Below are 21,381 nucleotides of genomic sequence, written 5' to 3'. Positions count from 1 at the left end.
AGGATTTCCAGCAATAGAAAATCAAGGAATTCCAGCCAATAGGATTTCACTTAATCCTCAACCAATAGGATTAAAGCATTAATTAAGCCCATGTTAATTAAATATGTGCACACCATATTATGGTGTACCTCTTCTTCTAACTAAAGCATATGCACCTTATGTATGGTGTGTCTCCTCCCTCTATCACATACGGTGGATCAAATTCATTCTTGACGCACAATTAAATCCAGAACCATGATTTTCTAACAATCCACAAGGGTCTAGTGAGTTTTGAGTGGGATCATTATAGGGATCCAAAGGTCGTTCCTGTAGGGCCCACCATGGGCCCTATCGTGATCTCACGCAATGCAGTCCAACTACGATCGCATTAGGTAAGTGGACCCCACTAGGGCATTACCCTGAAGAAGACCATTAGATCTAAATACCCCAAGCACATCAAATGTGCATATCCTTCTTCCAACCCTACATTTAACGAGTTGGGTCCTTCAGGGTGGACATCAACTACCTCTGGGCCTACTCAATGATATACCTTTCAATATATTAGTTTTAGCCCGTAAAAACATTTGCAAAGTCATTTTTCTAAACTAATATATTTTTTTCCAATAACTTTTGATAAACACCTTTTATCAAATCAACTAGCCAGCCTTTTATTAAAGGGCTTACTTTAGATTGAAACTGTAAATGCAATTTCTCCACAAGAGAGGTCGAGGATTCCTTGTTCAGCATCACTATTGATCCCATGGGTTTGCACGATGACCTAGTATTACCCGTTGGCAATCCCAATTGGACTGGGATTAGACAAACCAAGCCATATGACTTGCCTATAGACCAAAACAACCCTTTAGGTCTAAGGACATATCCAATGGTCCTGACTGACAGAATAGCCTTATCAAATCCTTGTCAACAGGTTATTCTGTTACGTGATCCGTTCAGTGCGTGATACAGTCATGGCACCCATTCCACCTGCTTCGGGTCAACTTCCCAGTGATCGAGATAGGCCACCCCAATGCGTGTATCGAGGCAGGGTCGATGCTGGTTGTAAACAGGTACGAGGTGTCCAACCTCAACTCCAACCGTAAACTCTCTAGGTTTGTAAAGAATCGGAAGGTCATATCTCCCTGCCACATAATCTTTATGTGCATGGCCTATCTTACTGTGTTATCTAAGGACAAGCATGTGTTTACAAGCACATCACACACTCCAAGAAGTACTCGATAGATGTAATGAAACAATGAAATATATAAATAAAGTGAGTTTCAATACAAGTAGAATTGGCTTTCTACAAAAGGGACAAAAGGCTATCTTCTCTATACTATTCTCATTCTTCTACAAGACTACCACCATTCACAAATATTTTTTCTCTCTCATGTCACTTAGTCACATTCAATCTCCACTCCCTCTCTCTACAACCAACACCATCATTAAAATTTCTCTACAATATTTTTATTCATTTTTCTTACACAATTCTTTCGTTACCCGTTCGATCTCACAAATCAGGGCAACACACACCAGCATCATATCTACACAATCTTCACATAGGGCTTTTGCAGCCCACCCATCTACTTCTTCTCCGCAAACATACGATTTTGTCATCAACGTTCGAAACGGAGAAACACAAGGATCGGTGAAGTACCGTTTCCTTTTCATCTATTAATCAACCATATATATTAACAGTTACGTACAAAAATATTACATTTTCATTTTTTGTGTTTTCACAAAGAAGTACTCTAGGTTGACAGTTGTGCCTAAGCCTATGCATAAAGCGATCAAAGAACTTCCACTTTGCAAAGATTACAAAGTTACATCCCATGTATAAAAAAATTGTAACATAAATATTGAAGCTTCAACCAAATATGGAAACTTCTGATTTTTATTCCAATACTCACATCATGTACGTGCTTCGAGAGCAATCCAGTCGGGGAGTAGGGGTGCAACTAGGGTTGGGTCCAGTCGAGCTTTTGCTAAAAAATGAAATGGAATCAACCTAAACACGAGCCAATTTTAAGGCCCAAGCTCAACCTGAATTCCCGAAAATCGGCCGGATTGCACCCCTACTTGGGATGGTGTGGAAAAGTATTTATGAAATAGAAATAGACATAAATATACCAAATATCTTGGTGACCAAAGAATTGTTCCACTTGTACATGTGGGACCATCCTCGTTCACAATAGCAACATCGGCTTCACACCCGAACTCTTTGTTTACAAATGCACGAGTTTAACTATTCGGAGAGAAATTAGTTCCAGAAAGCCATAGTACACTTAGCATCTCTGGATGATCGAAACCCTTGGTCCAATTGGCCACTACCAAAAACATTTGATTGCATGTTTGGCAATCATGAAAAAAATATTCCATGGAATATTAATGGAACCAGTTGAAAGAGATGGGTGGAGAGCGAGTGACTTGAGAGGATGGGAGCGAGGGAAGCATAAATAAACCAACAAACATGAAAAAGGCTACTGATATTGGCACGTGTTTTAATAATTGCACAAACTCAGCTTATCTTTTCTATTTTAATTAGCTTCAGTGAGCTTTTTGAGAACCATAATAACCTATGCAGCTCTTTGAAAAAGAGAAGACAAGCTGAGTTCGTGCAATTATTAAAGCATGGCAGTGCCAGCATTAGTAGCCGATGAAAATTCCTAATATGAAGTAGAGTGTTTTTCTCTTTTTGTTGTTTTTGGAATGTCTCATGCCCTCTCTATGCTCTCTCGACTCAGAGTTTTTATATGGTGTAGGGCCTTACAACAATACAGTAGAAGTACCACCCTAGATATTTGATCCAACAACAGCTCACTTTTTGAGAAGCTGCTGTTGGATCAAATATCAATGTTGAACCTCAACCGTGCAAGGGCCTTATTGTTGTAAGGCCTTACACCATATAATTTCTCCTCGATTCATACCCTCTCAATTCTCTCTCACATCTCCTGAGCTCCTCTTTACATGAAATAATCTTTCGTGGTTGCCAAAAATGCTCTAAAGAGGTTATAAAAATACATAACCTTTTTCGACAGGCTCATCTAATCACTTGCCATATTTTTTAATTGTGAAATGAAAACATAGCTCAAATCCTTCAAAAAGAGATGAGAGAAATGCCTAAAAGAGGGGCCTTTAAGATGATTCAACATTCTACCTTGTTACTATTTTATCTCTTTCCTTTTTACTATTAATCGCAAGTTACAAAAGTTGAAAAGTTTGAACCTATCTTCTTAACATAGTTTGTGCCTAAAAAATAATCTTTCATGCCCTTTTCACATATTATACGGATATTCTAAGTTCTGACGTCCCACTGCAATTCTCTTGTCTTCTCTTGCTCTTTAGCATTGGTGAGATATAGGAAAAGTGCCTCTCATAGTTAATTCCATTTTTATGTTCAGGCCTATCCTTTTTATCCCTAGAACAAGGAGGTGTTCATATCATACTAGCTGTTGTGTCATTTGTTCAGTCATATGTTCACCCGCTTTTGTTGTCCTCAAAATGACCACAACATATAGTGAAGAAATCTACATATTAGTTGGGGAAAGTGTCTCTAGTCCGCGGACTAGAGATCATTATCTAGTCCGTCGACAAAAATCACATGGGTCCCACATTTTTTGTGGTGATCTAAAGCATTCATTTAATAGGTCCCATCATAGATAGGGTGTCCACAAAAAATCAACTTTATAGGATCATCCCAACCTTCAATTTGTGGAGCTAAAAAATGGACAAATTTGTGGCGGTTTATAGCCGTCCATTTTAAGCTCCACAAATCGTAGGGTTTGGATGATCCTGTGGAGCTAATTTTTTACGGACACCCTCTCTATGTCAGGGCCCATCAAATGAATGCTTTGCATCACCTAAAAAAATTGGGACCGATGTGGTTTTGGTCGGCGGACTAGAGAATGATCTCTAGTCGACAGACTCGAGACACTTTCCTCATATTAGTTACATATTAGTGAGGAAAATATATCAGCACAACCAAGTTTTAATAATTGCACTAATTCATCTTGTCTTTTATATAAAGAGTTGTCAATGGCTATTACAGTTACCAAAAAGACAATGACAAACCAATTAAAACACGGTTGTGCTGATATCATTTCCCTAATAGTAAATACCCTATTGTAATCTAATTTAATATGTGCATATATTCTACACAGGAGCACAAAATCTACAAGCATATATTCTGCGCAGGAGCACAAAATCACCCCCAAAAGGAAAATTTAGTTGCGAAAAGAAGAAAAAATGAAAAATTTAAGTCACATGCTTCAACCCTTATGAAGGCATTGGTCCTGCTATTTTTCTACTGCGAATAATGCAAAAAAGAGGCAAATCCCACCTGTTTCATCCATTTATATAATTTCTAACTCTCAAGCAGCATTTAGGCCTTATTTGTTTCATATTATGACATCCGACTGTAAGCTTAGGGCAATTTTCGGTCCAATAATCGGTTAGGGACTCCACAATCGGCTGTCATAATCTAAAACAAACAGGCCCTCAATTAATCTTATAATCTAAAATTGGAAAAAAAAAGAGGAAACATACACTTAGACCCCCTGTGGTTTCTGACACATTCAACTTAACCCATAATGTTTAAAAAGTTACAAGTAGACTCCATGTGGTTTCAATTTGTATAAGGTAGGCCCCCTCAGTTGACAGTTCGTCCACAGATTGAAGGGTTAGGATGATCCAATGGAGCTGATTTTTTGGGCACACCCTATCTATGTCAGGGCCCATCAAATGAACGCTTTGGATCATCCAAACAATATGGGCCCATACCCAAATCCAAACACTACCAAAAATAAAGTGGGCCCACATTGTTTGGATGATCCAAAGCGTTCATTTCATGAGCCCTAACATAGATAGGGTGTGCCTAAAAAATCAGCTACATCGGATCATCCTAACCCTTCAATATGTGGACGAACCGTCAACTTAGGGGGTCTACCTTACACAAATTGAAACCACAGGGGGTCTACTTGTAACTTTTTAAACATTAGGGGTTAAGTTGAATGTGTCAGAAACCACAGGGGGTCTAACTGTGCAACTCGGGTCAACCCGACCCAACCCGAGGAACCCATTTTTCCAACCCAACCCGATTTCCAATCTGGCTGGGCTCAACCCGACCGAACCCGATTTCCAATTCATGCACATGTTTTTTGTGGGCTCCACTGTTTTTTTTTTTTTTTTTTGCTCACATTCCTACACAGGCATCCACCATATAAAAACTCTTTGTAACTGAAGTGAAGGATAAATTTATGTTGAAATTTAAGCACATTTCTAGCTTCAATGGGAAATGTGTTCAGTTGAAATCGAGTTTTGGGTCGGGTGGGTTGCCCGACACTCCAACCTGACCTAACCCGATTTCCAATTCAGGTTGATTTTTCCCAACCCAATCCAACCCGATTTAAAAGAAAAAAAAAAAAAAAAACCCCAACCCAACCCAAATTCGGGTTCAACCCGTAGGGCTCAGGTGGAACCCGACCCGAGTTGCACCCCAGGTCTAAGTGTATTTTTCCCAAAAAACTAAAGAAAAACAAAGAATGGTAGCTATAATTTATGTCATGTGTACATAATCAACCACTAGTCTACTTCATTACTAGTGATCCCAACATTAATGAATGATTCTTGATATCTGATCAAGTAAGGTATCTTTAGAGCCCATAAAAAAAACTTATCAATAGTCTTATGGTGGGTACTTCTAATTTTTGCTACTTGTTTAAGGAAGACAACAAAAAACCGTAACAAATACTTCTAATTTTGTTCGTAAAAAGGGTACAAAACGCAATGAAAATGGTGAAAAGGGTGGAAATACCATTTCCGGTGATATTAATTGCTTTCTTAGAGAATGAAATGATCGTCGATAGATACAAAACAGGTGGTCAGGTGATGACGTCATTGCATACGGACAGATCTTTTGCGTGATAGCGAGTGAGCGCCCGAGATTACCGTCGAAAGGTTAAAAAATAGTACGAGAAAATATCTATATTACCGTTTTACGCAAAATGGGTTGGTGTGTATAAGTTACTTAGTTACCGATATTAACTAAATATTTTTTATAATGGCCCAACTAACCTTGTCTTTTACTATTTAACGACCTGTCAAAGGCCCACTCCTTTCAATGCCCAGAAAAGCTCTCAAAAGCCACTCCTTTCAATGCGTCAAGGGAGAAAAGGGGGCGAGTATATCAATGGTCCACTCCTTTCAATTGTCCTAATTAAGGTTTTAAATTGTTGAAATTTCGGGATAATATTAACTAATGAATAAAGACCTGATTTTTTTGGAGATATTCCTTAATTTCAGCCTGAAATTAAGGGGGTTTCGATCGAAATTTCAAAATTTCAATCAAAGTTTTGTACAGTTTCGACTTCACCCAATTTTTGGAGATGTTCCTTAAATTTCAACTTGAAATTTCGGAGGTTTGATCGAATCAAAATTTTGTAACGTTTTGACTTCACCCAATTTTTGGAGATATTCCTTAGATTTCAACTTGAAATTTTGGGGGTTTCCGATCGAAATTTCAAATTTTCAATCAAAATTTTGTAACGTTTAATTTCTGATTTTCTGATTTCGGTCGAAATTTAAAACCCTTGTCCTAACCATTCGTTCATAGGGCCTCAACTTAAATAATCCGTGCCCCAAAAAACATCTATATAGGATGGAGAATTTATATGGTGGCCGATTATCAAACAACAAGGGCGGAGAGAGAAGAAACTCTCCCCCCTTGATTTTTGATCCAGGTCAACCTCCTTTTTTTTAACTTTTCCCTTGATAAAAAATCAAGGGGGTTGATATTCTCTCTCCGCCCTTTATATGTAAAGGGCGGCCACCATATAATTTCTCATATAGGATGATCCTCACTCTAAATAGAGATTTCTATAATACGTTGTCTCTCTACAGATCAACGGTCAGATCATCCTATAGGCATGGTTTTAAATTTCTATTTTGGTTCCGGCCGAAACCAAAATTTTGGCAGAAATCCCAAAATTCGGTAGAAAGTCTTGAAATTTCGATTTTTTCTGTAAAGAAATAAAAAAAGAGGAAAATGATTGTGAGCTTGAAGCTCATATAGCTTATATGAGCTTCAGGGCCCAAACACATGGGTCCCACATTTTTTGTGGTGATTCAAACCATTCATTTGCAAGGCCCCATCATAGATAGGGTGTGTACCAAAAATCAGCTCCATTGGATCAACCTAACCCCTCCAAAAGTGGAGGGCAAAAATGGGCAGATTTATGGCAAACGGTGTCTGTCTATTTTGCCCTCTACTTTTGGATGGGTTAGGATGATCTATGGAGTTGATTTTTTGTACACACCCTATCTATGTAAGGGGCCTTTCAAATGAATGCTTTGGATCATCCTAACAATGTGGGCCCACATGTGTTTGGGCCCTCAAGCTCATATAAACTATATGAGCTTCAAGCTCACAATCATTTTCCTCATAAAAAAAATGGCGTCTTTTCAAAATTTTGGCCGAAATTCCTAACATTTGGAATGAAATTTGGGTTTAGGTACGTTTTGGTTTCGGACTTGACTGAAATCTGAAAATTCGGCGGAAATTTAAAACCATGCCTATAGAGATTATTTTGCTAGTCTTTTTGCATAATGATATGGTAACCGATTTAGGGACAAAGAGTGGAACCGAACAAATAGCTTATGTAACACATAAGCAAACTTCCTTTGATTTTTGCCATTTAGATTTTAATATTTAATATTTTAATAGTTCACTTTTTTTCTTTTTTTTTTAATGAGTAAGCTGGGGTTAGGCAAGACCCCCACAAAGATTCATTAAAAAATATAGAGATACAAAGACTAAGGGGGCTCAAAGGCCAACAAAAAGGGAACAAGCTCCCAACTTTAATAGGTCACCTCATAGAGAATATTTAGCTTTTCATTTTGGGAGATGACTTTTTCACCCCCACCCCACTTAGTATTATGCGCTCACTGTTAACAATGATTTGTTAAAAGGGATGCGCATAATCCTAAGGGGGTGAAAAAATCATCTCCCTTCTTTTTTTATATATATTTTAATCTGTAATACATAATTTCTCTATTTCCTGACGAAAAGGAAGGGAAACGGAAAGCGAGGAACTGTTGGGCACGTCATCCGACGGTTGCAAAGGCATCCGCGCCACCTACCTGTCAATCAAGTAGCCACATAAAATGATGATTTTTTTTTATTTTCTCGAGAAAAGAATCATAGTGGATAAAAAAGAGTACAAGATCTTCTCCGAAATTGTGAATTTTTCGAGGGGAGGGATGTAGCAGACAATACAGTTCTATCAATCCTAACCATCAATTCTATTGTCGTACAGGCATGTATATATGTGCAATCAAGACCGTTGATCTTGTATAAATTTGGGATTTGCGGGTATGATAAAGAACTACAAATATCTACGGTTTAGATTTTGTTGGAGGAACACTACAAGTGGGTTTCATTGATCAAGGGCCAAGAATCATCCCATCAAAGGCTAGCTGTCAAAGGCTATTACAGCCATGGTTTAAAATTTCGGATTTCGGTGGGAACCGCAACCGAAAATTTCCAAAATTCAAATTTTCGCCATTTGTCTGAAATTTCGATTTAATGATAATATTTATTAAAAAAAAAGTGTTACAAAATTTCGGTCCAAAATTTTGAACCAAATTACCAAATTTCGGTTTTTGGTGGCGTCTGAAACGGTTACCGAAACCGAAAATTTAAAACATGATTACAGCTAAAAGGTATAAAATGGCCACACAGAAATTTTTGCATGTAGTAAATATCTAGTAGCTGATAAATTCACACCCTACAAGTCCCCATTGGCACCCTTTTCTACCAATTGTGAAGCCTCAACATGCATACTCTCTTATGAGAAGCCTCAACATGCATACTCTCTTATGAGAAATTACCTTTTATAACCTTTTCGCTCTCTTTGAATACATACCTGACTAAATAATTTTTATTTTTCAAAGAAATAGGTGCATAGAGCACCGTAAAAAAAAAAAAAAAAAAAACCACTTGAGCCCAACTTATTCGAAGATCCAAACCTTTCATTTGTCGGGCATCAACATAAATAAGCCTTGCCGATAAAATCATATCCATAGGAAGGTTAGGAAAACCTTCCGATCAGTAGAGATTTATACAGCGGAAGGTTTTTACTTGGTGTGAACTGTCTATAGATTGGAAGGTTAGGATCAGACTGTGGAGATTACATTGATGAAAGGCCTATTTAAAATGGGGCCCAACAAATGAGTGGTTTGGATCCCCCGGGCTCTATTGTATTGAAAAAAAGAAGAAAGAAGTGCACCCACGCACAAACATCATATATAGTGGGGCCCACCTATTATAAGGTGCAAAAGAGTAGATATAATTCTGGAATCCATGAGAAGGTGCACTTATATACTTTTTTAAAATACATGCACTATAGCACACCTTGTTCAAATATCCAAACATTCAGTTGTTTGGCTTCAATGTGAATAGGTTGTGCTACAGTCTATAGATCGAAGGGTTAAGAGCATCCTATGCAGATGATTTGATCGGCAAAGCCTATTTATGTTGGGCCTAACAAATAAACGGGTTTGGATGTTTGAAAAAGTGAGAACTAGTGATTTTTTTCTTTTTAATGCACTTTATACGGTGTTCACACCTAGATGGGCACTTATTTTTATTGAATGGAGTTAGACCTACCTCCCTTGTTCAAAGATCTAAACCTTTCACTAGTTAGGCACACGTATTTTGAGAGAGAGAGAGAGAGATATAGATATAGATATGTATGTGGACTTCACAACCAGTAAAAAGGTAAAAGGGGGGAGAGTGGGGACTTCCAAGGGCGACTTGGTTAGTGTCCTTTATTTAATAGCTATAAAGAGATGTGCTAATAGGACATCAAAGGTGGGATACGAGGTCAAGATGGCTTCTAACTATGTGACTTGTTGCACATGTGTGGGTGGTTTGGCCCACATGCTTGATGTAATACCCAACCGACATGTGGGCCCCACGCGTCACTCACCATGAGTCTGTGAAAACGCGTGGGGAAGTAGGCAGTTCCGTGTTAAAAAAAAAAAAAAAAAAAAGAAAAGAAAAAGGAAACATAAGCAGATGAAAAAAAAAAAAACGCAGAGGAAGAGAGAGAAAGAAAGGGAGAGGAAGAGAGAGAAGCAGAGGAAAAGGAAAGGCGTTGCCGAGGAGTATTTTTGGCTCGGAAAATCTGTTTTAGGGTAAGAATAATTTAGGAATTTTATTTACATTAATTTCTTTGATTTGTATATAGGATAATGATTTTGGAAATTAGGGGTGGGATTTCTCTTGTTTCCTCGGCACTACAAGTTCCCGGGCTCTGGTGAAAATTTTGTTTTGAAATCTTTTTGTCACTAGGATTTTTTGCCTTATAAGTTGAGTTTGTGAATGTATTATGTGTTTAATTGAAAGTAATCTGGGTTATGTTTTTGTTTTGTTTGGGGTACAGTTGAGCGTGACGGGTCACAGAAAGGGAAAGGGAAGGGCGTGGCAGGTAAGTGATGTGATGCACCTTTAGCGTGTTATGTGTGTGCATTTCATATTAAGACTATAAAAATTTACATTGTTTAAGCATTATGTGATAAATTGTTTCTATCAGTAATAGTAAATTGTTTTCTATGCATTGCTGGGTATATCTGTAATTGCAAGGTGTCGATATTTGTGAATATCACTCGTGGTTTGGCTCATGATGGATGGTACATGTTTGTAGGCCCGCCAATGGGATAAAAATTCGTTGGCCCTCTTATGTCAATGGAGGTAAAATAATTGACGATGTCGACTTGTATCAAATATTAGACTGCGAGAATGCAGTGTTTGTTGACGACCATGCCTATTACATTAGCATATGTTCATCTTTTGCCTATTCCGATATCATGATCAGTATTTTGATATTGTGATAGCAAAGTATTTGAGTTTGCATCATGTGATATATACCCAGTAAATTGTAGTTTATGATTTGATAATTGTATTTGTTCTTAGTTTACAAAATCACATAGACCATGTTTTAGTTGTGTTATGTTACTTACCGGCTTTCAAGCTGATAAGTGGTTAATAAATTTTTTTCAGACACTGAGACTGATCGTGGTGAGGGATCCACCCTGTACTTACGGGATTTTCTGGACTAGGATATATGTGATCTTTTTAACATTTTGGGGATGTGAGTATGTTGTTATAGATAAACTAATGTAATATAAGGGGTTTTGAAGTTTGTAAATAAGAATTCTTGTAGTTGTTTGTATATAAGGTTTTAGAGTTTTAGTTGCTCCGAATACTACCCAATTGTGAATGTATCTTTGGTGTTATATTGATGTTTTGCAAGAAAGCCTTGCGTGCCTGTGAGGTTTTATTTTGCAGGTATGCGGCGACTGTCGTGCCTTCGGTTCGGGGGCGTGACACTTGGCACATAGCCAAAGATCTTCGCATCATGCATCCTTAAACATTTTCCACAAGGCCATGTTTTGATTGCAAGAAAAATATTTTTGAAGGAATTGTTTTTTTTTTTTTTTTTTTTAAGTTTTTCTTTCCACGATTTAGAGGGAAATGATATGATTATGGTTAATTTACAGAATTATTATCTTAAACTGAAGGCCCTTCTAAAATAAAAATTAAATAGGGTTAGTTCAAATTATCTCGTTTTTGTGTACGTACAAAAAGGTAATAAATTTTTATAAATGTTTTTCTTTTCCAAACTCTTCCAAAATATTCTTTCAATTCAAACATGACCTAGGAATTTACATTTATAAGATATTTAATAGTTAAAGAAAATTCACATATTATTTAAGGTTTCAAATGACCTTCCAGGCCATTTAAGTATTCTCATTATAGTAGTTTTAAAATTATTAGAGAGGGAGCACCTCCAAAGAGGACTTAGAATGTCACATTGACAAATAAGATTAAATTAGAATAATATTCTTTTTCAAACAAGGACAAATTTTATGGCAAATCAGATTAAAATAATCTTCTTTTCGCCTGCATTGCCACCAAGGCCCTGCTAGTTTTGAATTTTGAGAATCGTTTTTGAATCCAAAACTGATTGTTGGATTCAAAATTATGTTATTCTCAAAATCCAAAATGAATAGGGGGTATGAGTGTCCAGATTGATTCTCACTAAAAAAAAATCTAAAAAGCCGACCAATTAGACGTGTCACAGTATGAATGCATGCTCATGTGGACCCTAAAACACATGGCTCCTGATACTTTTATGAATAATGCTAGGGAAACCGGTTTTACAACCGAGCAGGAGACCAAACAAATGTGTTGTTGCGAGACCGCATCACAAGTGACGTACAAACAATCCTTTGGTTTAGGAAGGTTAAAAAAAAAAAACTGATTTTTTCAATGAATGGCACATTCCCATTGCTGGTTTCTCCCACACTTAATCTATCATTTTTATGTTACTCTTAAGGTTATATAACATTTCTAGTGATTTGCTAGGCAATTTTGTGGAAAGCAATTTTGCAGCTCACTTTTGCAGGAGAGAATAGCCACCTCAGACGAATAAAATGGATAAGACGAAAGTGAGCCTTGAAATGGATTTCCACAAAATTGCCTTGCAAATCTCATATATTTTTAACTACAAATTGACTGATAAGTTACTATTAAGAGATATGTATGCAACATTTCGTCACCTTAATTTGAGAGGTATATAATACAATAGGACACGGGCCGACAAAGAATTGTGCATACCACATCATAGGTTGATCTAAACCGTCAATATGATGGAATACAACATAAATAGGTTGTGCCCGTAAAATAATTTCCATAGGCTGATCCTAGCCCTCCAATCTATAGAGGTTTCCATAATTATTGTTCCTCTTAAGGTGTCCAGAATTTGTCAATACTTTTACAGGTGTCCTGCATTCGTAATATCAAACTTTCTGTAATTTGACCCGCACATAGTGAATAAGGAAAAGTAGTTCCCGATTTCTAACCCGATTGGGTCCAATCTGACCCAACCCGATTTGCAATTTCCTCAACCCGACCCAACCTGATTTCCAATTCAGGTTGGGGTGACCTGATTTGATATGGTACCAATTGTTGACCACCTCAATTCAAGCTGAGTTGTTTTGGATTTTGAGAACCAATAGTGAGTCACCAATAATCAGTTTTTAACTCACAATCTGTTCTCAAAATCCAAACCAATTAGGGACTAACAATTAACAAAGGAAAATGTTATCCGCACTACTATATTTTGATGATCACATTCCTCACTTTATTAAAGTATGGTAATTGCCCGCACCATAGGATTATCCAAACCGTCTATTGTGGACTGTGGAGACTATTTGAATGTTGAAAAACAAAAACAAATATACAGAACTTCTTCAGATGGAACCCAAATTCGGGTTGAACCAGACCCGCGTGGGAACATCCAAGTAACAACGATGGTTTCAAATTATATATAGTGCTAATGTCCTCACTACCATATTTTATAATGGCACTACTCACCGTCCTATCCTGATTTTTCCACCAGCCTCTCCGCCACTTTTCTGCTATTTAGGGTTTCCAACCATGGGAAATAACTTCTTTCTAAACTTTCTTTTGTTATGGAATTTAGGTTTTTTTTTTCAATTTCCTCTGTTTTCCTTTGCTTTTTTTTTGTTGCTGTAGTTTTTTGTTAATTTTAGTTTTCCCTTCCCAATTAGAATCTCAATTTTTCAATTTGTTTAGAGAAGGATAATTCTGGTATTGTATTTTTCTCTACAATTAAGAGTTTCCTTATTAAAATTTCCTCATCCAATTGCATTAGTGTTGAATCAGTTATAGCATTCCATGTCATTTTTCAGGAATCAATTTCATCTTTCGGTCAGGCACAAGGTATAATAAAGGTATAATAGACTTTAAAATTTTTTACAAGCCGGAAGATACCTCACATTCCGTTTCGGAGTTGAGTTTTATGACCCTCTATTTACCTCCCATTCAGTTTTGGAGTTTGCGTTTTAATCCATTTGGTTCATGTATGACAGCTATATAAATAGGATACCAGCTCAGCTATTTGTTTTCTAAAGAAATTGTGAATCAGAAATATCGCCTATGAAAGCCTAATTGCATGTTAGGTTCTTATTTATCTTTAACTCATGCAGGACACTTACAAAATATTGACGGATTCCAGGCACCTGAAGAGGAACAACAATTATGGAAACCTCTTTCGATTGGAGGGCTAGGATCAGCCTATATTGATTGGAGGGCTAGGATCAACCTATGTGAATGATTTTACGGGCACAACCGATTGATGTTGTGTTCCATCACATAGACGATTTGGATCAACCTATAACCCGCTATAGATCGGAGGGTTCGAATCAAACAAAGGGAAATGTTATCCGAACTACTATATTTTGATGATCACATTCCTCACTTTATTAAAGTACGGTATGGCTTGCACCACAGGATTATCCAAACCGTCCATTGTGGACTGTGGAGACTATTTGAATGTTGAAAAAGAAAAACACATATACAGAACTTCTTCAGATGTAACCCAAATTCGGGTTTCGGGTCGGGTTCGAGTTGCCCGACAGCCCAACCCGACCCGACCTAATTTCCAATTCGGGTTGATTTCTCCTAACCCAACCCAAATTCGGGTTGAACCCGTCAGGTTTGGGTTGAACTCGACCCGCGTGGGAACATCCAAGTAACAAGTGCTAATGTCCTCACTACCATATTTTATAATGGCACTACTCACCATATTTTGATGATCGCAGTCCTCACTTTATTAAAATGTACGGTATGGCTTGTACCATAGGATGATCCAAACCGTCTATTAGATGGGCCACTACCTACATAGGTTGTGCCCCAAAAATAATTTTCATAGGTTGATCTGAACCCTCCGATCTATAGCGGGTTATAGGTTGATCCAAACCGTCCATGTGATGGAACACAACATCAATCGGTTGTGCCCGTAAAATTATTTCCATAGGTTGATCCTAGCTCTCCAATCAATATATGTTGATCCTAGCCCTCCAATCGATAGAGGTTTCCATAATTGTTGTTCCTCTTCAGGTGCTCGGAATCCGTTAATATTTTGTAAGTGTCCTGCATGAGTAATATAAAGTAGTTCTTTCGTCATTGTCATATGTCTTTACCATTTCTTGGTAGTTTTTTTCCGCAATTATCATAGACAGGCACCCTGGGTCGGTACTTTTCGTATGTAGATTACGATTTTATCCTCAAATAATTTATCATAGAGATAGATGTTAGATATCAGCAAAGGGGTTAATGGTAAAATAGTAAATGCTATGGGTAAATCTCAAAGAAAAAGAAAAAAAATTCCTTTTTTCTCTAGCTATATAGTAGTAGATAACTTGTCATTATCATATAGTCCTATCTTTCTCCTACGAGAATTTCAAGAAGCTTTTGCAAAAATATAGCCAAAACCACTTTAAGAAAAGAAGTGTCGTACACTACTTTTCAATGTATCGACCCATCATTTTTCATAGATATTTTGATCTAGTCTGAGTGGGAAGAGGAGGCCTATGGTTGTAGGCAGAGAAGACAAGAAGAACTAGGCTTCAAATGTTCCCAGTTCAAGACAAAAGCTCAATGAAACAGCCCAGAGAGGATGAAGAAACTCAAAGTCTAACCCTAACCCTGATTACAAGCTAAGAACAACTACAACTTAGGATATATTACTAGCTTGGGATACGTTACTAGGAAGTGAGTATTCCAATTCCACCTAATATTTTGTTCGTTTCTTATCCAGTCAAAGAGCGGAATTGATGAGTCAATCACGTCTTGCCTTCGTAAACCTTTCTTTGGTAAGGAAGAATAAAAGTCATGATGGAACAAACAACAGAGATATAATAAACTATTGAACAAGAAGAGAGATAAAAATTTGCTCTAAATAGCAAACTTCATGAAAAACACACTCTTCTTTCAATAAGGTGAATGCGCTTTTAAGAAACCGTGGAAGCTAAATCTCGTCCACTTTCTACTTCTATTTAATGACCATCGAGTAATTTGTTTTCGATAACAATCAGGCCTTCCAGATAAAAACAAACTCTCTTTTTAACAAATCTATTAAGAGTTCTCAATGAATGTAAACTCTTCAACCAACCATCTAGAGTCCTGATAAATAGACACTCTTATCTAAATAGCTATCGAATTCTAAACAAAGAATAAAATAAACAAGGGACTCTTATGAGAGTCGGTGGTGACAAGTCGTTCACAATTCTCCCCTTTACACCGACTCATGCCAACTATGATTCAAACTCGTTATGAATAAACCCTCTGTCGGCCCGACCCCTCCAACGCCGTGCACGAGATATTAGTGACTCTAGCACTCTCCTTCATCGTTAACTCTTCACAAGTCACGCTAAATTCCTTTCGTGAAATTTTCGCCATCTATCAATTTACCACTCCTTGACGCATTTTGTATCTTCAAAAAATGTTGAATCCTCCATCTTACAAAAAACAAGCCAAATTTGCGAATTTTCGATTAGCCTTCGGAATACGCGTCGATCTCCGTGGCTTAGATACACTAAACTCACGCTCTTCAAAATCTTCAAGTTACGATGGTCACAACTCTTCTGGTGAAGCCAGAACTGATCGGTGCCGAAGCTCTAAATTCAAAAAAATTCGCCTGTTGAATTGTTGAACCGGACACGTAATCAAATCAAAACCGCAATCGAAATCACAATCTGATGGGATGCAAGATGATTGGAAAACCCTGAGGGGGTTTGTACGTACACCACGAGGGAGTTTGTAACTGTACACTCGTTAGATCTCAGTCCGAAGATGACAGACGGGAGAGATCGAGGGTGGAAAGAAAATGTGCTAGAGGGAGAAGAAGAAGAGGGAAGAGAGAATCTTACGTGTATGTAGAGAATGAGCCATAAGCTCACTTATATGTAAATCGGAGATTTGGTAATTCCCAAATTACCCCCAAAATCTCTACACTCTCAAGAGCAAACAAAAAGCCCTCCTTCTTCGACTTTATTACAGTCGTGCCATTACTGATCTAAAATACTAAAATACCCTCAAGGCATAATGATAATTACCAACATGCTAACCCAAAAGGCAGTCAGATCAACGGCACAAAACTAACCCTTTAGCAATCCTAACCATCCACACCTGATCTCAAATACTGAAACCTAACAAGTGAGACCTCAGGGAACAATCATCTACTCTACGAGAGCACCGTACCAAATCTCCATCTGACCAGAACGGCAACATCACAATCCCATCTATCCGGCCCTAGACCCACACGATATACACCGAGATGAACTGCTTTAATCCCAAAGAGCCCCCATCCACCTCAGCATGCACTTGTTCATTTGTTAAGCAAACTGATTTTTGCAAAATCATTTTCCAAAATAAACATATTTAACTATATAAATAGATTTAGAAAATAATTCGCAAAACGATTGATAAAACCCAATAAAAATGCCGTGGCCGATAAAGACAAACAAATGCACGCCATAGCCTACCCATAGTGTAAATATCATGGGATCTTCCCCAACCACATATGCTATTTCATATCAGTCAAATTGCTTTTCCAGTAATGCGCCAGTAGGTCGAATCGATCACAACCGCAGGTTAGCATGCTAAAATAGCGAGCATTAGACTTCAACTTCCTAGCAAAGCGAATGGTATCTAAGGGCACAAGGGTTACCTACAGAACCGGCTCCTCACATATGGTGCTAGGTAAAAGAGATTAATCCAACACCTGTATGTAGTGGTCTCTAACACGTGTCGCACCCAGTGCACACGCCACGTCGTAAATCTAGAAAGCACATAGCAATCCAGAATTAGATATATCGTCGTGCGGTTACACCATGCAGGATCAGCCGTCAACGACTGCAAGGCCCATCAAACTCATCTCGGGAATACCTCATCATGGCTCTGTAACAGGTCAACCATCCTGATGTCCTAAGGAATTAGGGCGGCCAATCACCTCCTCGCACATCCCAGATGTCAGGGTGATTGGCCTCATCCCGCACATCCCAGATGTTGGGGTCAGTCTATGCTGTGTGAGTAGCAGACCGTACTTGTTCACGACCATTAATCAATCTCATCGATTAACCAAATCCATCTAGCTAATCAACATGCATCCACATAAGCATGAGCATAAATGCAAAAATAAGGGTATCTCAAATAGCTAATAATAGCCATCACATGTGCTAAATATGAGCATCCACATAAGATAAATGTAAATGAAATAAAATGCTGAAAGGCCACAAAACTCCTATAGCTCCCACTTGGCCTGAAGACATATCACAAATGTCTCACCAACTAAAGGCTTAGTCATAGGGTCAGCCAACATCTCTCCGGTGGGAACGTAACAGATGTCAAAATCTTTGTCAAATACGGCCTCACGAACATAGTGTTACTTCCTCCTAATGTGCTTCGACTTCTTGTGAAACTTGGGGTCTTTCACAAGAGCAATGGCAGAAGTATTATTGCATGACATTGAAATAGGATCTCTGGCAAAAGCTTACGGCGCCACACAACCTCCATAGCCGCTGCCGAACATGCAACATACTCTGCCTTCATGGCGGACATGGTAATGCAATCCTGTTTCTTGCTCGCCCAAGAAACAGATTCGCCTCCTAGCATGAAGACGTATCCTACAGTAGACTTGCTCCTGTCTATATCACCACCAAAGTCTGCATCTGTGAAACCTCATACACGTAGGTCTGAACCCTGATAGCAAAGCATGTATGGTCCCCCTCAAGTATCGGAAGATCCTCTTGACGGCCTGCAAGTGGAGCATACCTGAACTACTCTGATAACGTCTAATGAGATTAACCGCATAACAGATGTCGGGTCGAGTGCATAGCATAGCGTACATAAGGCTACCAACCGCATGTGCATAAGGGACCTTACTCATCTTAGCCTTCTCCTGATCCGACTTAGGACTCATATCTACACTCCATTTTAGTCCTTTATGAATCGGTGTATCTATGGCCTTGCAGTTCGACATATTGAAACGATCTAGAATCTTATCAATATAAGTCTCCTGAGATAAACCCGAAAATTTTCTAGATCGATCACGAACGATTTTAACTCCAAAGATATAGCTAGCTTCTCCCATGTATTTCATCTCAAAATTAGAAGAAAGCCACTTCTTGGTTGTGTCTATCAATTCCATATCATTCCCTGCTAAGAGAATGTCATCGACATACAAAGACAATATAAGGAATGGACGATTATACCGCTTAATGTATGTGCAGTGGTCCTCTTCACTCATTTTAAACCCAAATGATGTAACTACATCATGGAATTTCATGTACCACTGTCTTGAAGATTGCTTCAGAATATAAATAGATTTAATGAGCTTACAAACCGTACTTTTTTACCCTTTAATTGATATCCTTGAGGTAACTTCATATAAATCTCTTCTTCTAGATCTCTGTTTAGAAAAGCAGTTGTAACTCTAAGTCTAAGTATGAGACTATGGACAAGATCAGGGGGATAGAGGTGAACTTTGCCACAGGGGAAAAAGTTTCCTCATAATCGATGCCTTCAATTTGAGTGAACCCTTTTGCCATGGGTCTAGCCTTAAATTTATCAATGGTTCCATAGGTGTAGGTGGCAGACTCCCATTGTTCAAAGGGACTGACATTTGACTCCCACTGTCTAACGGTTGACTCCCACTATCTAAAGGTATCTCATGAAAATTCATATCTAACTTGGGTTTCTTCCTACTAGGAAAAGAATCCTCTAAGAATGTCACATCTCTGGACTCAATTTCAACAGAGTCATGGAGAAGTACGTAACCCTTTGAGCGTTCAGGATATCGAATAAAAATACACTCTCGAGTTCTCTTCTCCATCTTTCCACCTCGATTCTGATGAGGTATCAAGGCATGTGCCAAACATCCCCATGCTTTCAACTATTTCAGGTCAGGCTTTCTGCCTGTCCACAATTCATAGGGGGACATTGGCACGGACTTAGAAGGAACCCTATTTAAAATATAGGCAGCCGATAAAAGTGCATCGCCCCAAAAGGAAGATGTGAGATTTCCATGGGCCATCATGGATCTCACCATATCAAGAAGTAATGAGGGTGATTAAGAGGGAAGAAGAAGAAAAATAGAAATCAAGAACACAACAAGAGAAGAAGAAGAAAATGAGAGTAATGCTCAACCCAATTGATATTCCATCAATTACATAAGTTTATCAACATCAAAAATCCCCTCTCAAGATAGTTTCTAATTCTTTAAATAAAAGAAAACCAAAGCAAATTCGTTCAAGCTCCTCCACTAGCTAGCTTATGGACTAACATAACATTAATTGCATAGGAACTCACTAACTTTGACTGTTTTGGGAACCCACAAACACAGTTCACAAAAATTGCCATAACTTTCTGCCCTCTTATCCAATTTTGAAGCACCAATACTTGTTGGAAAGATCTCAAAGAGACCTACAACTTTGTAGTTTACCACTTTCCATAATTCTTCCATTTAGAAGCTCAAAAATCAGGTTCAAAATGGGCCAACAACATTAATGAGGGACTGCACCTTGGAACTCCACCAAAACCACCTAGGCATGACATGGCTGCCATGTTGGCACTACATCATTATCTTCGGGTGAGAAAGAACCCGCCCACGAGTTCTCATCAAGCTCTCCATGATAAGTTGTCAAGTCTTTATCATTGAAGTTGGGTGAGTATTGATAATTGGAGGGAGCTCAACCTTGAATGCATTATCCCCAATTTTCTTAAGCACTTGAAAAGGGACATCCACACGATCTTGAAGTTTGCTAAACTTCCTTGGTTCAAGAAAACTCGCCCTCGAACCTTGAAGTATCGAAGAATGATCATCAATTGAAACTTCCCAAGATCAAACTCCGCTTCATAATCTCCATGAAGAAGTGTTAATTTGTCTAGATTTTGAACATGTTTGAATATATAAATATCAACTGTGAGCTTCAATGTAGGATTGAATAAAAATGGATCGATGTAATTGGATGAAAAAATCGATGTAATATTTTTCCATTCACCCATCACTTCAATATCCATCGGTTCACCTAATATGCAATCAGATCCAATTTCTTTGGTGATGAATTCATTGAATTGCCGTTGAAGTTCCTCATACTGCTCGTTAGTTTCAACAACAAGTAGAACATCGAATTGACCATTATCATTGGTCTCTTGATCAAATTCGTTATTGGAAAGAAAAAAGTTACTCTCATACCCTATCTTGAACCATGCAATCCGATACGGCTTTGGATGTTGTTCGGTTTTGAGCTTGTGCTTGTTCTCCCTTTTATGAGATACGATGTTTTCACAACTCCCACCATCGATCACAATGGAGCAAACATTGTCATGAGATTCGCATCGAGTCTTGAAAATATCGGAACGAAGCCAATCATCATAAGATTCAACCTTTGGTGTAGCAAGTGCTATTTGGATCACAAAACTTTCTCCTTCTTCGGGTTCAATTTCTTCATTTGTATGACATCTTCCTCATCATATAT

General features: G+C 38.1%; 1 long non-coding RNA gene across 1 annotated transcript; it reads left to right on the top strand.

Moving 5' to 3' along the window:
* Positions 1 to 10,015: 10,015 nt before the first annotated feature.
* LOC143878462 (uncharacterized) lies at positions 10,016 to 11,238 on the top strand. Its single transcript, XR_013250975.1, has 3 exons — positions 10,016 to 10,170; positions 10,419 to 10,463; positions 11,036 to 11,238. It is a non-coding gene; the product is annotated as an uncharacterized LOC143878462 (long non-coding RNA).
* Positions 11,239 to 21,381: the final 10,143 nt, after the last annotated feature.

The sequence above is a fragment of the Tasmannia lanceolata genome, unplaced genomic scaffold (assembly GCF_043159265.1).
Source record: "Tasmannia lanceolata isolate RefF3 unplaced genomic scaffold, GAP_Taslan_0.1 ptg000006l, whole genome shotgun sequence".
NCBI classification, from domain to species: domain Eukaryota; kingdom Viridiplantae; phylum Streptophyta; class Magnoliopsida; order Canellales; family Winteraceae; genus Tasmannia; species Tasmannia lanceolata.
Note: the sequence above shows the minus strand (reverse complement) of the source record. Positions and strands in the feature narration are given on the sequence as shown.